The sequence below is a fragment of the Hyperolius riggenbachi genome, chromosome 11 (genome assembly GCF_040937935.1).
Source record: "Hyperolius riggenbachi isolate aHypRig1 chromosome 11, aHypRig1.pri, whole genome shotgun sequence".
Taxonomy (NCBI): domain Eukaryota; kingdom Metazoa; phylum Chordata; class Amphibia; order Anura; family Hyperoliidae; genus Hyperolius; species Hyperolius riggenbachi.
In genome coordinates, this window is record NC_090656.1 from 233,719,413 (window position 1) to 233,737,644 (window position 18,232).

The 18,232-nt window shown below is 47.1% G+C and overlaps 1 protein-coding gene across 4 annotated transcripts in view; it reads left to right on the plus strand.

Annotated features, from left to right (window-relative positions):
- Positions 1 to 18,232, plus strand: part of LRRC4C (leucine rich repeat containing 4C) — a 1,282,052-nt gene that overhangs the window by 459,770 nt on the left and 804,050 nt on the right. The gene's annotated exons all lie outside the window — the stretch shown is intronic.

Sequence of the window (18,232 nt, forward strand, 5' to 3'; positions counted from 1 at the left end):
TTTTGGAATGTGGGAGGAAACCGGAGTGCCCGGAGGAAACCCACGCAAACACGGAGAGAACATACAAACTCTTTGCAGATAGTGCCCTGGCTGGGATTCGAACCAGGGACCCAGCGTTGCAAGGCGAGAGAGCTAACCACTATGCCACTGTGCTGCCCAACATTGCGTCATTCTGTCATATTTGCAGTTTAGGAAGAACACACTGGGCTTGAGTCACAAAAGTGTGCTAACAGTCAGCACGATGGTGAAAAGCCCCTTATCACGCCTAAACTCAGTTTAGGCGTGATAACTATAGCACCAACTGGGTTAGCACCGCTTTGTGAATCAAGCCCACTGTCTTTTAAGCTATAAAAGCAAAAATAAGGATCCTTTGAACTTTCTTGCAGTAAAACCTTATCTCAAGCTGTCTCTTTCTCTCACTGTTTCTTGGCTGGTTAAGTGCTTCAGAAAACAGGACTGTATTCCACCCAGTGGGTTGAAAAACTCAAAGAAACTTTTTCATCGATGACAACTGAAGTTTTTTTTAACTCTTCCTGTACTGGAAAGCAATGTGAGACTATTTTCTTTGCTACTAATGTTCTATTTCTTAGCTGTACTACACATACAGTTCATTATCTCATACGTTTATTTTCGCTTCAGGTTTGCTTTAAGGTGTCCATTAATTGTACAATTTTTTTCACCAAATGCAATTTTTACAAATGAATTGTATAGAAAATTGACAGTTTATGAAGGCAATCAATAATAAACGATGCTTTGGTCGATTGCTAAATAGGATAAAATTGATCCGAAAGTTGGATTTTATGATCGCATTTGAAGAAAGAATCGTTCAGTAAATGTGAACGATCGATAATTGCCTTCCGATTGGTTACGATCATTCAAATCGGATCGAAAGATCGCATTTAGTGAAAAATTGTACCAGTAATGGGCACCTTTAGATATATACATCAACACCTCATCTGCTAGTTTCACCATCACCTTACCTAGTGACTCCGCCCCTCTAGATTGTAAGCTCCCATGGAAAGTGTCCCTCCCCCAGTTTCCCTTTGCAGATAAACCAAAATGTGTATGTAAATAGGTAAGTAGAGATGAGCCGAAATTTTCGAAATTTCGAACTGCTTTTATTACGAATGCGAAATTTAACATTACGACCCAAATTCGTAATTTCGTAATTAATTTTCAAATCGTAATTTACAATTTCGTAATCGAAATTTCACTCCCGTAATGACGAATTTCGTGTCTCCAACCGAAATTTTACTGTTTCAGGTTTGTAAGGGTTTCTATCCCTCTAGATGCCTAAAATGAATAGCACAGCCAGTCCTCCTCCTCCTCCTCCTCTCTCTCTCTCTCTCTCTCTCTCTCTCTCTCTCTCTCTCTCTCTCCCCAGAGATCTGTAGTATTTCAAAACCATACTCACATTCATGACATGTCCAGGGATCAAACCCAGGCCAACCACATGGAAGACAGCTATGCTCACCACCATACCACCAAACACACACTAAATAGACTGCTAACCTAAATCTTACTTGTAGACAGTCATATGAGACACATGCTGGGTGCAGGGCTTTGTGATTGGACCATGGACCATGCGATAGAGTGAGGTGCAAAAATGAAATCATGCCTAGCAGAGGATGGTTTCACAATGCTAAATGCTAGGCTGGCTGTGGTGCAATTGGTTAGTGCGTCTGGCTGGTAACAGCAAGGTTACAGGTTCGATTCCATCCAGGCATGTCTTTTCCTTTTGCGTTCAACAGTTGTCCAAACAGAGCCAACAGAGCCCCAGATAGCCATGTAGAGTTAGGTCACAGCTAGCCTGGCTGTGGTGCAATTGGTTAGTGTGTCTGGCTGGTAACAGCAAGGTTACAGGTTCGATTCCATCCAGGCATGTCTTTTCCTTTTGAGTTCAACAGTTGTCCAAACACCGAGCACAAAGTTTTGCATGCGTAAAGTTTTACGCACGCAAAATACCCCATGGGGTTCAATGGCGCAGCGCGCGCACGCAAAAGGAAAAGACATGCCTGGATGGAATCAAACCTTGCTGTTACCAGCCAGACACACTAACCAATTGCACCACAGCCAGGCTAGCTGTGACCTAACTCTACATGGCTATCTGGGGCTCTGTTGGCTCTGTTTGGACAACTGTTGAACGCAAAAGGAAAAGACATGCCTGGATGGAATCGAACCTGTAACCTTGCTGTTACCAGCCAGACGCACTAACCAATTGCACCACAGCCAGGCTAGCTGTGACCTAACTCTACATGGCTATCTGGGGCTCTGTTGGCTCTGTTTGGACAACTGTTGAACGCAAAAGGAAAAGACATGCCTGGATGGAATCGAACCTGTAACCTTGCTGTTACCAGCCAGACGCACTAACCAATTGCACCACAGCCAGGCTAGCAGTGACCTAACTCTACATGGCTATCTGGGGCTCTGTTGACTCTGTTTGGACAACTGTTGAACGCAAAAGGAAAAGACATGCCTGGATGGAATCGAACCTGTAACCTTGCTGTTACTAGCCAGACGCACTAACCAATTGCACCACAGCCAGGCTAGCTGTGACCTAACTCTACATGGCTATCTGGGGCTCTGTTGGCTCTGTTTGGACAACTGTTGAACGCAAAAGGAAAAGACATGCCTGGATGGAATTGAACCTGTAACCTTGCTGTTACCAGCCAGACACACTAACCAATTGCACCACAGCCAGCCTAGCATTTAGCACTGTGAAACCATCCTCTGCTAGGCATGATTTCATTTTTGCACCTCACTCTATCGCATGGTCCAATCACAAAGCCCTGCACCCAGCATGTGTCTCATATGACTGTCTACAAGTAAGATTTAGGTTAGCAGTCTATTTAGTGTGTGTTTGGTGGTATGGTGGTGAGCATAGCTGTCTTCCATGTGGTTGGCCTGGGTTTGATCCCTGGACATGTCATGAATGTGAGTATGGTTTTGAAGTACTACAGATCTCTGGAGAGAGAGAGAGAGAGAGAGAGAGAGAGAGAGAAGGAGGAGGAGGAGGAGGAGGAGGAGGAGGAGGAGGAGGAGGAGGAGGAGGAGGAGGAGGAGGAGGAGGAGGAGGAGGAGGAGGAGGCTGGCTGTGCTATTCATTTTAAGCATCTAGAGGGATAGAAACCCTTACAAACCTGAAACAGTAAAATTTCGGTTGGAGACACGAAATTCGTCATTACGGGAGTGAAATTTCGATTACGAAGGCATCTAGAGGGATAGAAACCTTTGCAAACTTTAAAATACTAAATTTCGTAATCGTAATTACGAAAATTTGCGTAATTTACCGAAAATTACGAAATTTCGATTACTGCTAAAATCGTAATTGTAGTAATTTCGCGAAATTTCGGAAATTCGTAATTAGGTCATTACGCTCATCCCTATAGGTAAGAACGGTTTTCCATTAAACCATCAGCTCTGTGGCCTTCGGACGTTGCCGTTTGCATTCTCCTCCTCCTCTAGGGCCCTCGGCACAGCTGTTGTGTGCTTTGCGCCCGTACGACATTTCGGCATGTGTTTGTGCTGTTACAGAGAGGATTTTTTAGTACAGCGTAACATTTATTATTTCGCTATGTTTGTCAGATAAAAGCAGCACTCGCGGCTTGGTAAACACAGAGAACCGTGCAATTCACCTTTGTTGGTGTTAAGATTTTATTTGATGTAGAGTTGCTGCCTCTCTTGAATACGATTTCCCCCAGGCGGTGCAATCTTCCACATTCTGCTTCCGAGCTTTTGGCTTTTTTGTTATCATATTCACCGTTCCAAACATGAGCATTCGGATGAGATTTGTGAAGGAGGGGAAAAAAAATAAAAATAAAAAATCAAACTAAGTAAACATTTCGACAGGGTAGAGCAGACAGGACGGTTTGACTCTCTGCTGCAGGAGATCCAAGGCTTCTGTAGTGACACGTTGTGAAATGCAGCGTTTTATTTTGGAAGTTATTGGCGTAGAATACATACAGTGAAGATGACTGTTTTTTTAGATATCCCACAGTTTTATTTTATTATTAAATCTACTTTTTTATGTTTTTGCTGTTTCATTGTCTCTGCTCAATGACACATGCGTTGAAGGATGCCAGAGGTAAAATCTATGAACTATTGACCTTTTTTTACGACTTTCTGCCAGGAAAGTGTTTTATGACTGAAATTCCTAGCCAGTAAGGGTTACGGTATAGTGTGATGTTTAACTCTTTTAGGCAGAGAAAGAATAAAAAGAAAACACAGCATGTCACTGGACATAAACGTCTGTGTCACAAGTCACCTTGTCTATCCTTTAACCAGCCGGGTGGTATGGACGAGCTCAGCTCGTCCATCACCGCCAGAGGCTGCCGCTCAGGCCCTGCTGGGCCAATTTTAGTGAAATAAAAAGCAGCACACGCAGCCGGCACTTTGCCACAGTGCTGGGCCGAAATTACGCATTAGCGTAATTACGCATCGTAATTCATTACAAATGCACCGTAAGCGTTACGTGTAAGGTTACGGTATTACGCGTAATTAATTACGCGTAGACCGTGGGGTTACGTTTTACGCGTAACAAATTACGCGTAAGACAGTAAACTCCCATTGAAATTACACAGTCTGCCGTAATCGCGTAATATTACGCTCCCGTATAATATAAAAAAGCCGCCGACTTTAAGGGTTAATAGCAAAGCCCCCTTAAGTGCTAAGAGCCTCAAATTTGGAGAATATATTAAGGAGATCAGAAGGAATAAGAAGAAAACATTTTTTTTCAAAAAGACCTTATAGTTTTTGAGAAAATCGATGTTAAAGTTTCAAAGGAAAAATATATACATTTAAAAACCCGCCGACTTTAACGGTTAATAGCAAAGCCTGCTTAAAATTTAGGAACACCAAATTCACAGGGTATATTAAGGGGATCAGTGGGAATAAGAGGAAAATTTTTTTTTCAAAAATACCTTATAGTTTTTGAGAAAATCGATTTTTAAGTTTCAAGGGCGAAAATGTCTTTTAAATGCGGAAAATGTCAGCCTTCAAATCAGAAGGAACCCCATTGGTCTGCTAAGGACCAATGGGGCTCCTTGGAGCCCAAATACAAAGATGCTTTCGAGAGCTCTGAGCTAATATAGCTCAGAGCTCTGTCGGGTGAAGGGACGCTAAGTCCCCGCCGGCTCCGCTGCCCTCCCCGCCTCTGCCACATGTCACCTATATACATGCTGGCACCCATGGGTGCCAGCATGTATATGGGTGACAGGTGTGGGCGGAGTGGACGGCGGGAGCCGGCGGGGACTAGCGTGTATGCGGCGGCCGGCGGGTGAGCGGCGAGTGACGTCGGGTGCGGTGGTGTTACAAAGTAACAAAGTTGTTACATTGTAATAACTTTGTTACATTGTAACTGATTAGTATATTTCCGAGGATATTGCGTGGGAACTGGCTTTCAAAGGGACAGGTAAGTATTAATGGTTAATTAAGAATATTAAAGGACTTTTTTCGTGGTTATGTTTTTTGTTCAATTAAAATACTTTTTCTATGTGTTTGTGTGTTTATTTACTTTTAACTCTTAAAGGAAATGGGTAAGGGGTACAAGTACCTCTATACTCATTTCTCCTGGGAGGGGGGTGGGCATCTGGGGGACCCCTTTTTAAAGGGGACTCCCAGATGCCACCATGAACCCCTCCCCCAGGAAATCGCGGCCTCCACCTCCACCGCCCATCGGAGGTGGAGAAGAGCCCCTTGTCCTTGGATTGGACAAGGGCTCGGAGGGGGAGGGGAAAGCTTGGCTGCCCCTCCCCTTCCGAGACCCCCCAATCCATGGACCATGCGGGCTGGTATAGTCAGGGTGCGGAGCCCCACGCGGCCGGTGTTTCGCATTCTGGCTATCCCAGTCTGCATGGGGGACAAGGGGTTAAAGAGGTCTGGGAGGGGGGACCCCACGTCGTTTTTTTTATATTTCCCACACTCAGAACGAAGTAAGTAAAACTCTTCCCACTTGGGGGAATCTATGAAAATAAAACACTATTGTTACCTGTGCAAAAAAACCTGACATTTTCCGCATTTAAAAGACATTTTCGCCCTTGAAATTAAAAATCGATTTTCTCAAAAACTATAAGGTCTTTTTGAAAAAAAAAAATTTTCTCTTATTCCCACTGATCCCCTTAATATACCCTGTGAATTTGGTGTTCCTAAATTTTAAGCAGGCTTTGCTATTAACCGTTAAAGTCGGCGGGTTTTTAAATGTATATATTTTTCCTTTGAAACTTTAACATCGATTTTCTCAAAAACTATAAGGTCTTTTTGAAAAAAAAAATTTTTCTTCTTATTCCTTCTGATCTCCTTAATAAATTCTCCAAATTTGAGGCTCTTAGCACTTAAGGGGGCTTTGCTATTAACCCTTAAAGTCGGCGGCTACCTAACATTGATCCATGCGTCAACTTACGCATTAATTGCTAGTAGGATTTTACGCATAAGCCTATAACGTAATAACCTGAATTACGGTATACTTACGCGTAATTGCGTAAGTGCTATGCGTAATTACAGACATTTTCCGAAATTGAATGTCTATGCCGTAAGCGTAATTTCGTAATGCGTAATGCTTTCTCCATTACGACCAGCACTGCTTTGCCAGCCGCGTGTGCTGCCTGATCGCCGCCGCTCTGCCTGAGCCCAGCGTAGCCGGAACAAAAAGTTCCAGCCAGCGCTAAGGGCTGGATCGGAGGCGGCTGACGTCAGGACGTCGGCTGACATCCATGACGTCACTCCGCTCGTCGCTATGGCGACGATGTAAGCAAAACAAGGAAGGCCGCTCATTGCGGCCTTCCTTGTTTATTCTGGGCGGCGGAGGCGATCGGAAGAACGCCTCCGGAGCGCCCTCTAGTGGGCTTTCATGCAGCCAACTTTCAGTTGGCTGCATGAAATAGTTTTTTTTTTTAATTTAAAAAAAACCCTCCCGCAGCTGCCCTGGCGATCTTAATAGAACGCCAGGGTGGTTAAAGGACAACTGAAGAGAGAGGTATATGGAAGCTGCCATGTTTATTTCCTTTTAAACAATACCAGTTGCCTGGCTGTCCCGCTGATCATCTGCCTCTAATACTTTCAGCCATAGACCCTGAACAAGCATGCAGCAGATCGGGTGTTTCTGCATGCTTGTTTCTGGTGTGATTCAGACACTTCTGCAGCCAAACAGGCCAGCAGGGCTGCCAGGCAACTGGTATTGTTTAAAAGGAAATAAATATGGCAGCCTGCCAGCCTCCATAGTCTTCTCACTTCAGTTGTCCTTTAAACATCACTCTTACATCCTGAAGGGCATATTCACAGTGGGACGTGGCGTTGTAATGCGACGTTAAAGTTGCAACGCAGCATTACAAAGCAACGCAAAAAAAAGGTGGTAACGCACATTGTCACTGCATTACCCTGGCTTACAGTAGATACAGTGGCACATACAGGCAATGACAAGTATGCGTCTCTGTATCTGTTTAACATCTACGTTTTAGAGGTAACGCCCTGCAAGCAGTGTTACCATAACACAACATTTATAATGCGACCTTAACGTCGCACTGAGAATGTGGCATAAGCTTAACATTACAGTGTGGTAACCTGCGATATAATGACTTTATAACGCAGGACAATAACGCACCACTGTGAATGTGCCCGAAGGTTTACTTACCCAGACACTAATCCCTCAACTAGTTTGGGGTGAATTGGTCCTCCAATGTATATAGTATTTCCTGGTGGTCTTTTGGTCCTCTTGGTCCTCCTTCCCCTTATATAGGATCTTTCCTGGTGGCTCCTCCAACTTGTACAGCTTTTCCTGGTAGTCTATTGGACCTTCTCTCCCTTATATAGTTTTCTCTGGTGGTCTGTTGGTCGTCCTCATATATTCTTTTTTTTTGTTGATCTTCCTCCCCTTATATAGTTGTGTTTTTTTGTTTTTGTTTTTTTTTGGGTGATCTGTAGGTCCTGCTCCCCCTTATATAGTTATTTTGTGGTGGTCTTTTGGTCCTCCTCCCTCTTATATAGTTTTCCCTGGTGGTCTGCTCCTCCTCCCACTTATATATTTTTTTCTGTTGCTGTGTTGCTCCTCCTCCTTACATAGTTTTTCCTGGTGGGGTGTTGGTCCTCCTTCTTATACAGTTTTTTTCTGTTGGTAAATTACCACTTTTAGGGCCCATTTCCACTTGTGCCACACGCGTCAGTGAGACACGCGGCGGCACTTACGGGTGTGCGGGATCGCAGGCGAATCCCAGAAGTCGTGCCATGCATGGCTATGGAATTCGCAGCCTCCCCCGCGAAAACTGTGGGCAGTTTCGGCCGAATCACTAGTGCAAGCGGTTTGGCCGGCGGCACCATTGTTTCCTATGGCAGAGTTTCCCCGTGCGATTTGTGTGCGGGGAAACTCTGCGGATTCGGAGCGGAAACCGCTCCAGTGGAAACGGGCCCTAAATATTCCCATTCTCTAAATGGTCCAATACTATTTCCGATTTTCTGTCTTCCAATTCACTCCATGAAATTGTAAATACTTGGTAGTACTGGACCAATCAGAAAATGCGGTGATTTATGGAAATTTTAGTCTAATCAGAAGACTCAAAAATACTCGGTAGTATCCTAGTCATTTGATTTGCCTATAATTACCGCAGCAATACGATTTCAGTTTTAAAAATTCTGCATTCTTTGCTTGGTTGAATGTTTCCGAGTTCCGAAAGTATTTAGCAAATTAACTGCTCAAAAGTGCTCTATTTTTGGACTGTAAGACTCCCTTTTTCTCCCCCAAAAGTGGGGAAAAAAAGTCACTGTGTCTTATGGTCCGAATACAGGGAGTTCCTGACTTGTGAACGCCTGCCAATACGAACCTCCAACCCAACGCAATGTCGGGGACTCCATGTACTGTGCCCATGCAGAGGAGGACACAAAGGGGCATAGAAAGACACAAGGAGGCCAGAGGCGGATACATGGGGGACACAGGAAGACACGAGGTATAAGGGGGCATGAGTTACAAAGGGGGCATAATCCACAAGATGCCCCTTCACCATGGATGCACCATATTCAGTATATAATTTTTCCCCTGATTTTTGTCCTCGAAACCTGGGTGCGTCTTATGGTCAGGAGAATCATACAGTCCGAAAAATACAGCATTTTGTAATGTAAGAAATTGGTTTTAAATGAAGTTAGTGTTGGGCGAACAGTGTTCGCCACTGTCCGGGTTCTGCAGAACATCACCCTGTTCGGGTGATGTTCGAGTTCGGCCGAACACCTGATGGTGTTCGGCCAAACCGTTCGGGCTCGCCCGAACTACTAAATGCCCGGCCGAACAGGGCCGAACAGGGTCCCTGTTCGGCCGAACAGGGCCCTGTTCGGCCGAATACCGCCCCCCTATGGGGTCGCAGGCATAAGGGGGGAGCATGCCCCGATCGCGGGGGGGGGGGTCGGAAATTCCCCCCACCCCCTCCGCTAGCGCTCCCCCCTCTGCCCGCTTCCCCATAAAAAAGTTGGCGTAAAGTTAAATATTACCGGTGGTGGCTGCTGCAGTGGCTGGCTGGCAGTGGTGTGAATGAGGAGGAGGAGTCCGAGTATGACGCGTTGAGGCCAGGCAGCGGGCGGTTCAGCGGTAGTACCCTTGTGGTACTTCCGCCCTTTCTCTGACCTCACGTCCTCTACGTGATGACGCATACGAGGGTACGCGTCACGCGTACCATCGTATGCGTCATCACGTAGAGGACGTGAGGTCAGAGAAAGGGCGGAAGTACCACAAGGGTACTACCGCTGAACCGCCCGCTGCCTGGCCTCAACGCGTCATACTCGGACTCCTCCTCCTAGTCCTCACTCACACCACTGCCAGCCAGCCACTGCAGCAGCCACCACCGGTAATATTTAACTTTACGCCAACTTTTTTATGGGGAAGCGGGCAGAGGGGGGAGCGCTAGCGGAGGGGGTGGGGGGAATTTCCGACCCCCCCCCGCGATCGGGGCATGCTCCCCCCTTATGCCTGCGACCCCATAGGGGGGCCGTATTGCGGCATGTTCGGGTCCCCATTGACTTGCATTGAGTTCGGGGTTCGGGCAGAACATGCCGAACATCTGGCCCATGTTCGGCCTGTTCGGCCCGAACCCGAACATCCAGGTGTTCGCCCATCACTAAATGAAGTCCGTAATATGTTGCTAGATGTCCTTATTAAAAACCAATACATTTCCAGAAATCAGAAATCGCATCACCGTCGGTTTACTGCGGTAAGGGTCTGTTTCCACTACACGCAGATTGGTTGCAGAAAAACTGACTCCAATGAATATGCTTGGAAGATCAAAGAGAAATCGAGAGCCCAATATGGTGTAGTATTGTTAAGTTGGTTGTGGTTAAAAGCAAAATATTTAGATATACTCACAAACATGGGTTACCCATAGGCAACCACTTCAAGTGCAGGTGGGGAGTATTAGAACCTGACCCCACTCAGGTTTTTAAGATGTCGCTCTCTGTAGATAGGAAACGGGGTAGCACCCCTCCACCGAGGGTGGACTCAAGATTTCAGCAAGACTTGGTGTACAGAGGCGCCAGAGTAGAATAAAAACGTTTAAAAAACGTCTAAAAGAGGGGGATGTTCAGGTGGACTTACCTCCCTCAAAAATATAAAACTCAATTGAGTCACAATATATCAATACAAAAATATTTTATTGAACTCCACTTAGTGCAACGCGTTTCGCAGGTGTGGTCCTGCTTCATCAGGCAAACAGGAGTATAACTCAATGGGTCTAGATGCAGAAGTGAGCGCCTCTGTCACTGCTAAATTGGAAACCAACATTTCTGACAACCCCTAAGGTATACCGCCCAACTTTTTGAGATAAAAAAGAAAGAGGGACTCTTAAGCCACACCTCTATTTGCACCTCTAATCATGCCCCTGCCATGCCCCAGGCACACCCCTAATCGTGCCCCAGGCACGCTCCTAGTCATATTACATACAATGATTTCTTCAAAGTAAAGAAACAAAGCACTAGCCCCAAAATGCAGCAGGGAGGATGAAAAACACAAGTGGTCTTACCTGCAGCGTGCTCCAAAAAACATTCAATTTGCAGTCCAGAAAAGATGAAAGGAGATGGGCATCAGCTGCATAAAAAACGTTTTATTGTGGTCGGGTGGACACAGCAGTGGGGGGGGGGGGGGAGATGTTTGCCAGCTGTTTCGCAGAGATTAACCTCCCCCCACTGCTGTAACCACTGTGTCCACCTGACCACAATAAAGGGTTTTTATGCAGCTGATGCCCTTCTCCTTTTATCTTTTCTGGACTACATACCAAGATTTCATAGGAAAGATATGTTGTTTTATAATTCAAACCACACTGGTCCTTTCTATCCTGGTTCATTTTCCTTCATATTAACATTTTAAAATAAGAAACATACCAATTTTAAAGGAAAAGGATAAAGTTTAGAGTCAATTAAACACATTTTTTCAGAAGAAAAATACATATATTTACATATCTGTACATCAGTCTTGAAAGAGGTACAAATGAGGAAGACAGAGCGACAGGGCTCCCAAAGAGGGACTGTCCCTCCAAAAGAGGAGTAGTTGGAAGCTATGCCTAAGGACTAACATAAAATATGGTGGCTAAGCTTAGCAACACCACACAGGTGATGGGTAAAACTCTCAGTGCACAGAGTCAGACATTTGACGTGCATTTGAATACTGTAGATCAGAGGCTCTTGGGGGTAGATAGAACATAGCTTGAGGATGTTTACAGTTCCTTACAGTTAGCACGGTGTCGGCAATGTTATTATTTTGGTCACGTGAGAACATGACAGGTCCACTTTAAGTCTTTTTTGACAGATGTGACTACCTTTTTCCCGCTGAATGACAGCCTTTCAAGCGGCCGCAGCTATCCCGCTGTCTGGCCCTTTGTTTTGAAGAGCGTGTCTCGCGCTTGGCTGTACGTATCGCCAGGTTTGCAGCCCTCCTCCCTCACCTTCGTCTGACCTGCATCCATTTTGTTTCGCCATCTATTTTTGCTGCGTTGTTGCACTCCAGTGAGCGTTCCCCGTCTGTCCAGGCTGACGAGGCTTTCGGTTTTGAAAAGGATTTCACACATGAGCAGCCGACTGCAGATGAGCTGTCTCTTTATGTGACTCGCCCGTGACTAGGGATGGCGTGAAAAGGTACGCAGGAAGCAGTGCCAAGAAAATAGAAGTGAGATCCGCCATAGAATGGGTACATTGTCACTACACCGCGCTCCTCTATTGACTCTTATTAGCCGCTGTGAATATTGAGGGCGATATTCCAGGAGAAGTTCGAATAAAAATGTCATTGCGTTCAGCGCCCGTGCGGCATTTTGCTAACATTTAACCACTTGCCGACCGCGCACTCATACCGTGCTTTGGCAAAGTGGCAGCTGCAGGACCAGCGACGCAGTTCTACGTCGCCGGCTAATTAATCAGGAAGCAGTCGCTCACGCGAGCGGCTGCTTGCTGTCAATTCACGGCGGGGGGCTCCGTGAATAGCCTGCGGGCCGCCAATCGCGGCTCGCAGGCTAAATGTAAACACAAGCGGAAATAATTTGCTTTGTTTACATTTGTACAACGCTGCTAACAGTAGCAGCGTTGTACCAGATCAGCGATCCCCGGCCAATCAGCGGCCGGGGATCGTTGTCACATGACAGGCAGGAGCCTGTTAGAGGCTGCACAGGACAGATCCGTTCCTGTGCAGCCTCGGATCTCCGGAGAAGGGAGGGAGGAGAGGGAGGGGGGCTTTGAGGTGCCCCCCCCGCAACACCCAGGCAGGCAGAAGCGATCAGACCCCCCCTGCACATCATCCCCCTAGTGGGGAAAAAAGGGGGGCGATCTGGTTGCTCTGCCTGGTGTTTGATCTGTACTGGGGGCTGCACAGCCCACCCAGCACAGATCAACTATAACAGCGCTGGTCCTTAAGGGGGGGGTAAAGGGTGGGTCATCAAGTGGTTAAAGTTCATGGGCCTCATTTTATACATCTTGTGGGAAACAATCTGAAATTAATATATGCATATACATTTTTAAATGGGGGGGGGGGATATATAAAAAGCAGACTGGCACCTCTCCAATCCCTACTAAACTCTGCGGGATCGTCTCATCCACCTCTCTTCTAGATCCTCTGAGGCAGCCCCTCTCTGCCAATCCCTCCATTGGTTACCAGTTGCCCAAAGGATCCAGTTTAAACTTCTCACGCTTGCATACAAAGCGCTACACAAGCAATCGCCTCCGTACATTTCCTCTTTAATCCCCAGATACCTCCCCGCCCGGACCCTCCGTTCCTCACAGGAGACCCTTTTGTCCTCCAGCCTAGTCACCTCCTCTCACTCTCGCATCCAAGACTTCTCACGGGCTATCCCTTTCCTTTGGAACTCTCTCCCTCAGCCGGTTCATCATGCTCCGAGTCTGGAAACCTTCAAACGCACTCTGAAAACATGCCTGTTCAGACAAGCCTATAATTTGCTATAAGCAGCACTGAAAGCACACTGGCTTACCCACTAACCCCTGTGTTTCCTCCCTACTACCTAGTTTGTAAGCCCGCAAGGGCAGGGACTAGTGTTGGGCGAACACCTGGATGTTCGGGTTCGGGAAAGTTCGCCGAACATGGCCGCAATGTTCGGGCCGAACCCCGAACTCCCCGAACATCCCGCTTTTGGGGGCCCTATGGGGTCGCAGGCATAAGGGGGGAGCATGCCCCGATCGCGGGGGGGGTCGGAAATTCCCCCCACCCCCTCCGCTAGCGCTCCCCCCTCTGCCCGCTTCCCCATTCAAAAGTTAGGAAGTGAAACTGTACCTGTGCGGCCGGTAGTGGGTGACTGGCAGTGGGCGGCACTATGGAGAGACTGAGGAGGAGGAGGAGTCCAGAGAGTGACGCGTTGAGGGAGGCCGGGCAGTGGGCGGATCAGCAGTAGTACCGTACTACTGCTGATCCGCCCACTGCCCGGCCTCCCTCAACGCGTCACTCTCCGGACTCCTCCTCCTCCTCAGTCTCTCCATAGTGCCGCCCACTGCCAGTCACCCACCACCGGCCGCACAGGTACAGTTTCACTTCCTAACTTTTGAATGGGGAAGCGGGCAGAGGGGGGAGCGCTAGCGGAGGGGGTGGGGGGAATTTCCGACCCCCCCCGCGATCGGGGCATGCTCCCCCCTTATGCCTGCGACCCCATAGGGGGCCAGTATTCGGGCGAACAGGGCCCTGTTCGTGCCGAACAGGGGCCCTGTTCGGCCAGGCAATGAGCCGTTCGGGCGAACCCGAACAGTTTGGCCGAACACCACCAGGTGTTCGGCCGAACGCGAACATCACCCGAACAGGGTGATGTTCTGCAGAACCCGAACAGTGGCGAACACTGTTCGCCCAACACTAGCAGGGACCTCCTCCTAGTGTTTCTCATACTGCTGTAATTTTAACATATGTACCAACTACACATCAACTGTGTATGTATTTGTACTTATTCTATGCAATGTCATGACTGTACAGTGTCTTTTACTTCTCATGTATATTTGTCCCCCATTATTTGTTTGAACAGCACTATGGAAGATGTTGGCGCTATATAAATAAAAAAAACAAATATATATATTATTATTACTTTCCATTCACTTTCATGATGTGCGTTTTGGCAGCTATCCTGCATAATATGCAACAAAATCAGTGTTTGCGAAACGCTTGCTGTAAATCGCAGTTCTCTGCATCTTTTTCTGCCTCCCATTGAATAACATTTCCGCATAAAACACAGTGTTTTATGCAATGCTAGCGTTTCTGCTATGTGTGGACCCGGCCTCAGGGTAGGAACACACTAGGCAGAATCGCATATTCGGTTTCCATAGCACAGTGTGGAAACGCATATGCGATTCTGCCTAGTGTGTTCCTACCCTCACTGTTGGGGAGATCCTAGGACAGGTTTAAAAGAAAATACTGGTATAGATCCTTTTTAGGGAGTAGGATTGTAAAGCAGGAGGCCGGGTTCACATTATCAGCCTGCGCGTTTCTTGCGGTGCCATTGGATGATCGCACCACTCCGCAACATTAAAGACAGGCTTTAGAGATACCTGCGGTAATTTAATGTTCGCTTGCCTAAGGCCTCATTCACATGTAGCGCAGATGGCTGTGAGATCGGAACGCAACGCGTACAATTGCGCGATTATGCAGTGCAGATCCCACTGACTACAGTTAATGGATCTGCACTGCAATTCCCGAAAATGTATGCAGCAGCGCGATAGCGCGTCGCACTGCTGCGCAGCGCATATGATGGGAATGGTAGAAGGACTATCTACCATTGTGTACCGAACGCTATGCGCTTGCGCGCTGCTGAAATGCTCACATCAGCGCATATTGTCTGAATAAGGCCTAAAAGTTATACTGAGAATCCCCCATCAGGAGAAGGACTCAAAATCTGTCAGATGTGTCAGCATTTTTCCACCAATGGCAAGTGACAGAATTGTTTCATTTGTAGCACATATTATTCTGGGAGAAATGAACATTTTAAATGTATGCATTTAAAATTTTACAATTTTGTGGCCCTTTAAACGTCCACACGTCGTAGATCTGTTTTGGGCGCTCAGCACTACTTAGCACCGAGTTTGCAGAGACTGTGAGTACATGGGAGATGTTTAATGGAGATAAATGCTAAATTATGCATTAAGCGCTATGAAATATCACCTGAAACATACACATTTAGTGGACTGTGTTAATCTTTAATGTAGAAATATTTAGGAGAAAGTGTTGAGGAGTTTGACTTGCCACACAGCACAATGTCAATCAAATGTGGTAGCATCATTTTATGCATTAGGGTAATAGAAGAATTGGAAGCTACACTTCTGATATTATTTCTTTTTTTCCATAATATGTAAATCAGTTTCACTTACAGATTGTCATCCCAGCTGCCAATCTATATGTATAGTGATAACATAGACTCTCCTCTATGTCTTGCTAATGAGTGTTTCATGTGTTGGAGTTCTGAGAACGAAAGAAACATTTTAATTAAAGGGCAACTGAAGTGAGAAGAATATGAATGCTGCCATATTTATTTGCTTTTAAGCAATACCAGTTGCCTGGCAGCCCTGCTGGTCTATTTGGCTGCAGTAGAGTCTGAATCACCAGAAACAAGCATGTAGCTAAACCTGTCAGATCTGACTATAATGGCAGAACCACCTGATCTGCTACATGCTTGTTTAGGGTTTATGGCTAATAGTATTGGAGGCAAAGGATTAGCAGGACAGCCAGGCAACTGGTTTTGTCTAAAAGGAAATAAATATGGCAGCCCCCATATCCCTCTCGCTTCAGTTGTCCTTTAAGATTGCCACGCGCAATTATCTCTCCTTATAGTGGAGAGGAAATATCAGTAAGGTTAGATTACTCATTAGAAGGGGAATGACCCAGAGTTTTGCAGTTTTGTCTAACTCTAAAACCCCTCCCTTCCTGACGCCTAACCCTAAATCCCCCCCCCCTTCCTGACGCCTAACCCTAAATCCCCCCCCCTTCCTGACGCCTAACCCTAAATCCCCCCCCCCCCCCCGCTTCCTGACGCCTAACCCTAAATCCCCCCCCTTCCTGATGCCTGACCCTAAATCCCCCCCCCCTTCCTGACGCCTAACCCTAAATCCCCCCCTTCCTGACGCCTAACCCTAAATCCCCCCCCCCCCTTCCTGACGCCTAACCCTAAATCCCCCCCCCCTTCCTGATGCCTGACCCTAAATCCCCCCCCTCCTGATGCCTGACCCTAAATCCCCCCCCTCCTGACGCCTAACCCTAAATCCCCCCCTTCCTGATGCCTAACCCTAAATCCCCCCCCTTCCTGACGCCTAACCCTAAATTCCCCCCCCCCCTTCCTGACGCCTAACCCTAAATCCCCCCCCTTCCTGACGCCTAACCCTAAATCCCCCCCCTTCCTGACGCCTGACCCTAAATCCCCCCTTTCCTGACGCCTAACCCTAAACCCCCCCCCTTCCTGACGCCTAACCCTAAATCCTCCCCTCCTTCCTGATGCCTGATCCTAAAGCCCCCCCCCCTTCCTGACGCCTGATCCTAAAGCCCCCCCCCCTTCCTGACGCCCAACCCTAAATCCTCCCCCCCTTCCTGATGCCTGACCCTAAATCCCCCCCCTCCTGACGCCTAACCCTAAATCCTCCCCTTCCTGATGCCGAACCCTAAATCCCCCCCCTTCCTGACGCCGAACCCTAAATCCCCCCCTTCCTGACGCCTAACCCTAAATCCCCCCCTTCCTGACGCCTAACCCTAAATCCCCCCCCCCTTCCTGACGCCTAACCCTAAATCCCCCCCCCTTCCTGACGCCTAACCCTAAATCCCCCCCCCCTCCTGATGCCTAACCCTAAATTCCCCCCTTACTGACGCCTAACCCTAACCCCACCCTTCCTGACGCCTAACCCTAACCCCACCCTTCCTGACGCCTAACCCTAACCCCCCCTTCCTGATGCCTAACCCTAACCCCCCCTTCCTGATGCCTAACCCTAAACCACCCCCCCTTCCTGAAGCCTAACCCTAAACCCCCCTACCTGACTCCTAACCCTAAACCCCCCCTTCCTGACGCCTAACCCCCCCCCCCCCTTCTGGACACCTAACCCTAAAACCCCCTTCCCGAAGCCTAATCCTGAATCCCCCCTTGTGAGGCCCCCTGCACACTGCAAATCCGATTTACAATTCGGATTTGTGATTCGGATTTTCCGTAGATACTTTGAAAACAAGAAGAAAAACACAGAAAAAACCCGCAGCATGCACTACCGATTGAAAATTGCAAATCGGAATTGTATGTAAAATTGTGTCAAAATCACAAATCTAAATCCCATGTAGTGTGCAGGAGGCCTGACGCCTAACCCAGAACCCCCTTCTTCCGCCGCAAATGATGTAAATTCAAAAAGTGCTAAATTTCTTATACAATCAAATTCAAAGCGATAATTTACAAAACGATGATTTCCAAAATTACTTTCAAAACCATAATTGTTAAACCGATAATTCTCAAAATAAAAAAAATTTGGGTTCGGGCACAGCCCAAATGTCTGCATTTGGTGCCCAATAGCCAATATTTAGCATTAGCACCTATGGGGCACTCAAGTACAGGGATGCTCAAATAAGGAATTCGGAAGATGCCTGATGGGTAAGATTAGCCCCCCTCGCCCACCCGCACAGGTGAGTTTAATTAGCAGGGTGACATTGGAATAATACCTGTTTGGATTTTATCCAAATTCGTTATTTGAGCATCCCTACTCAAGTAGTCCATTTGCTTCCGACGCCCGGGTTGTACATTTTGAATTTTAAAAAGTTTAAATGTCATTACCATAG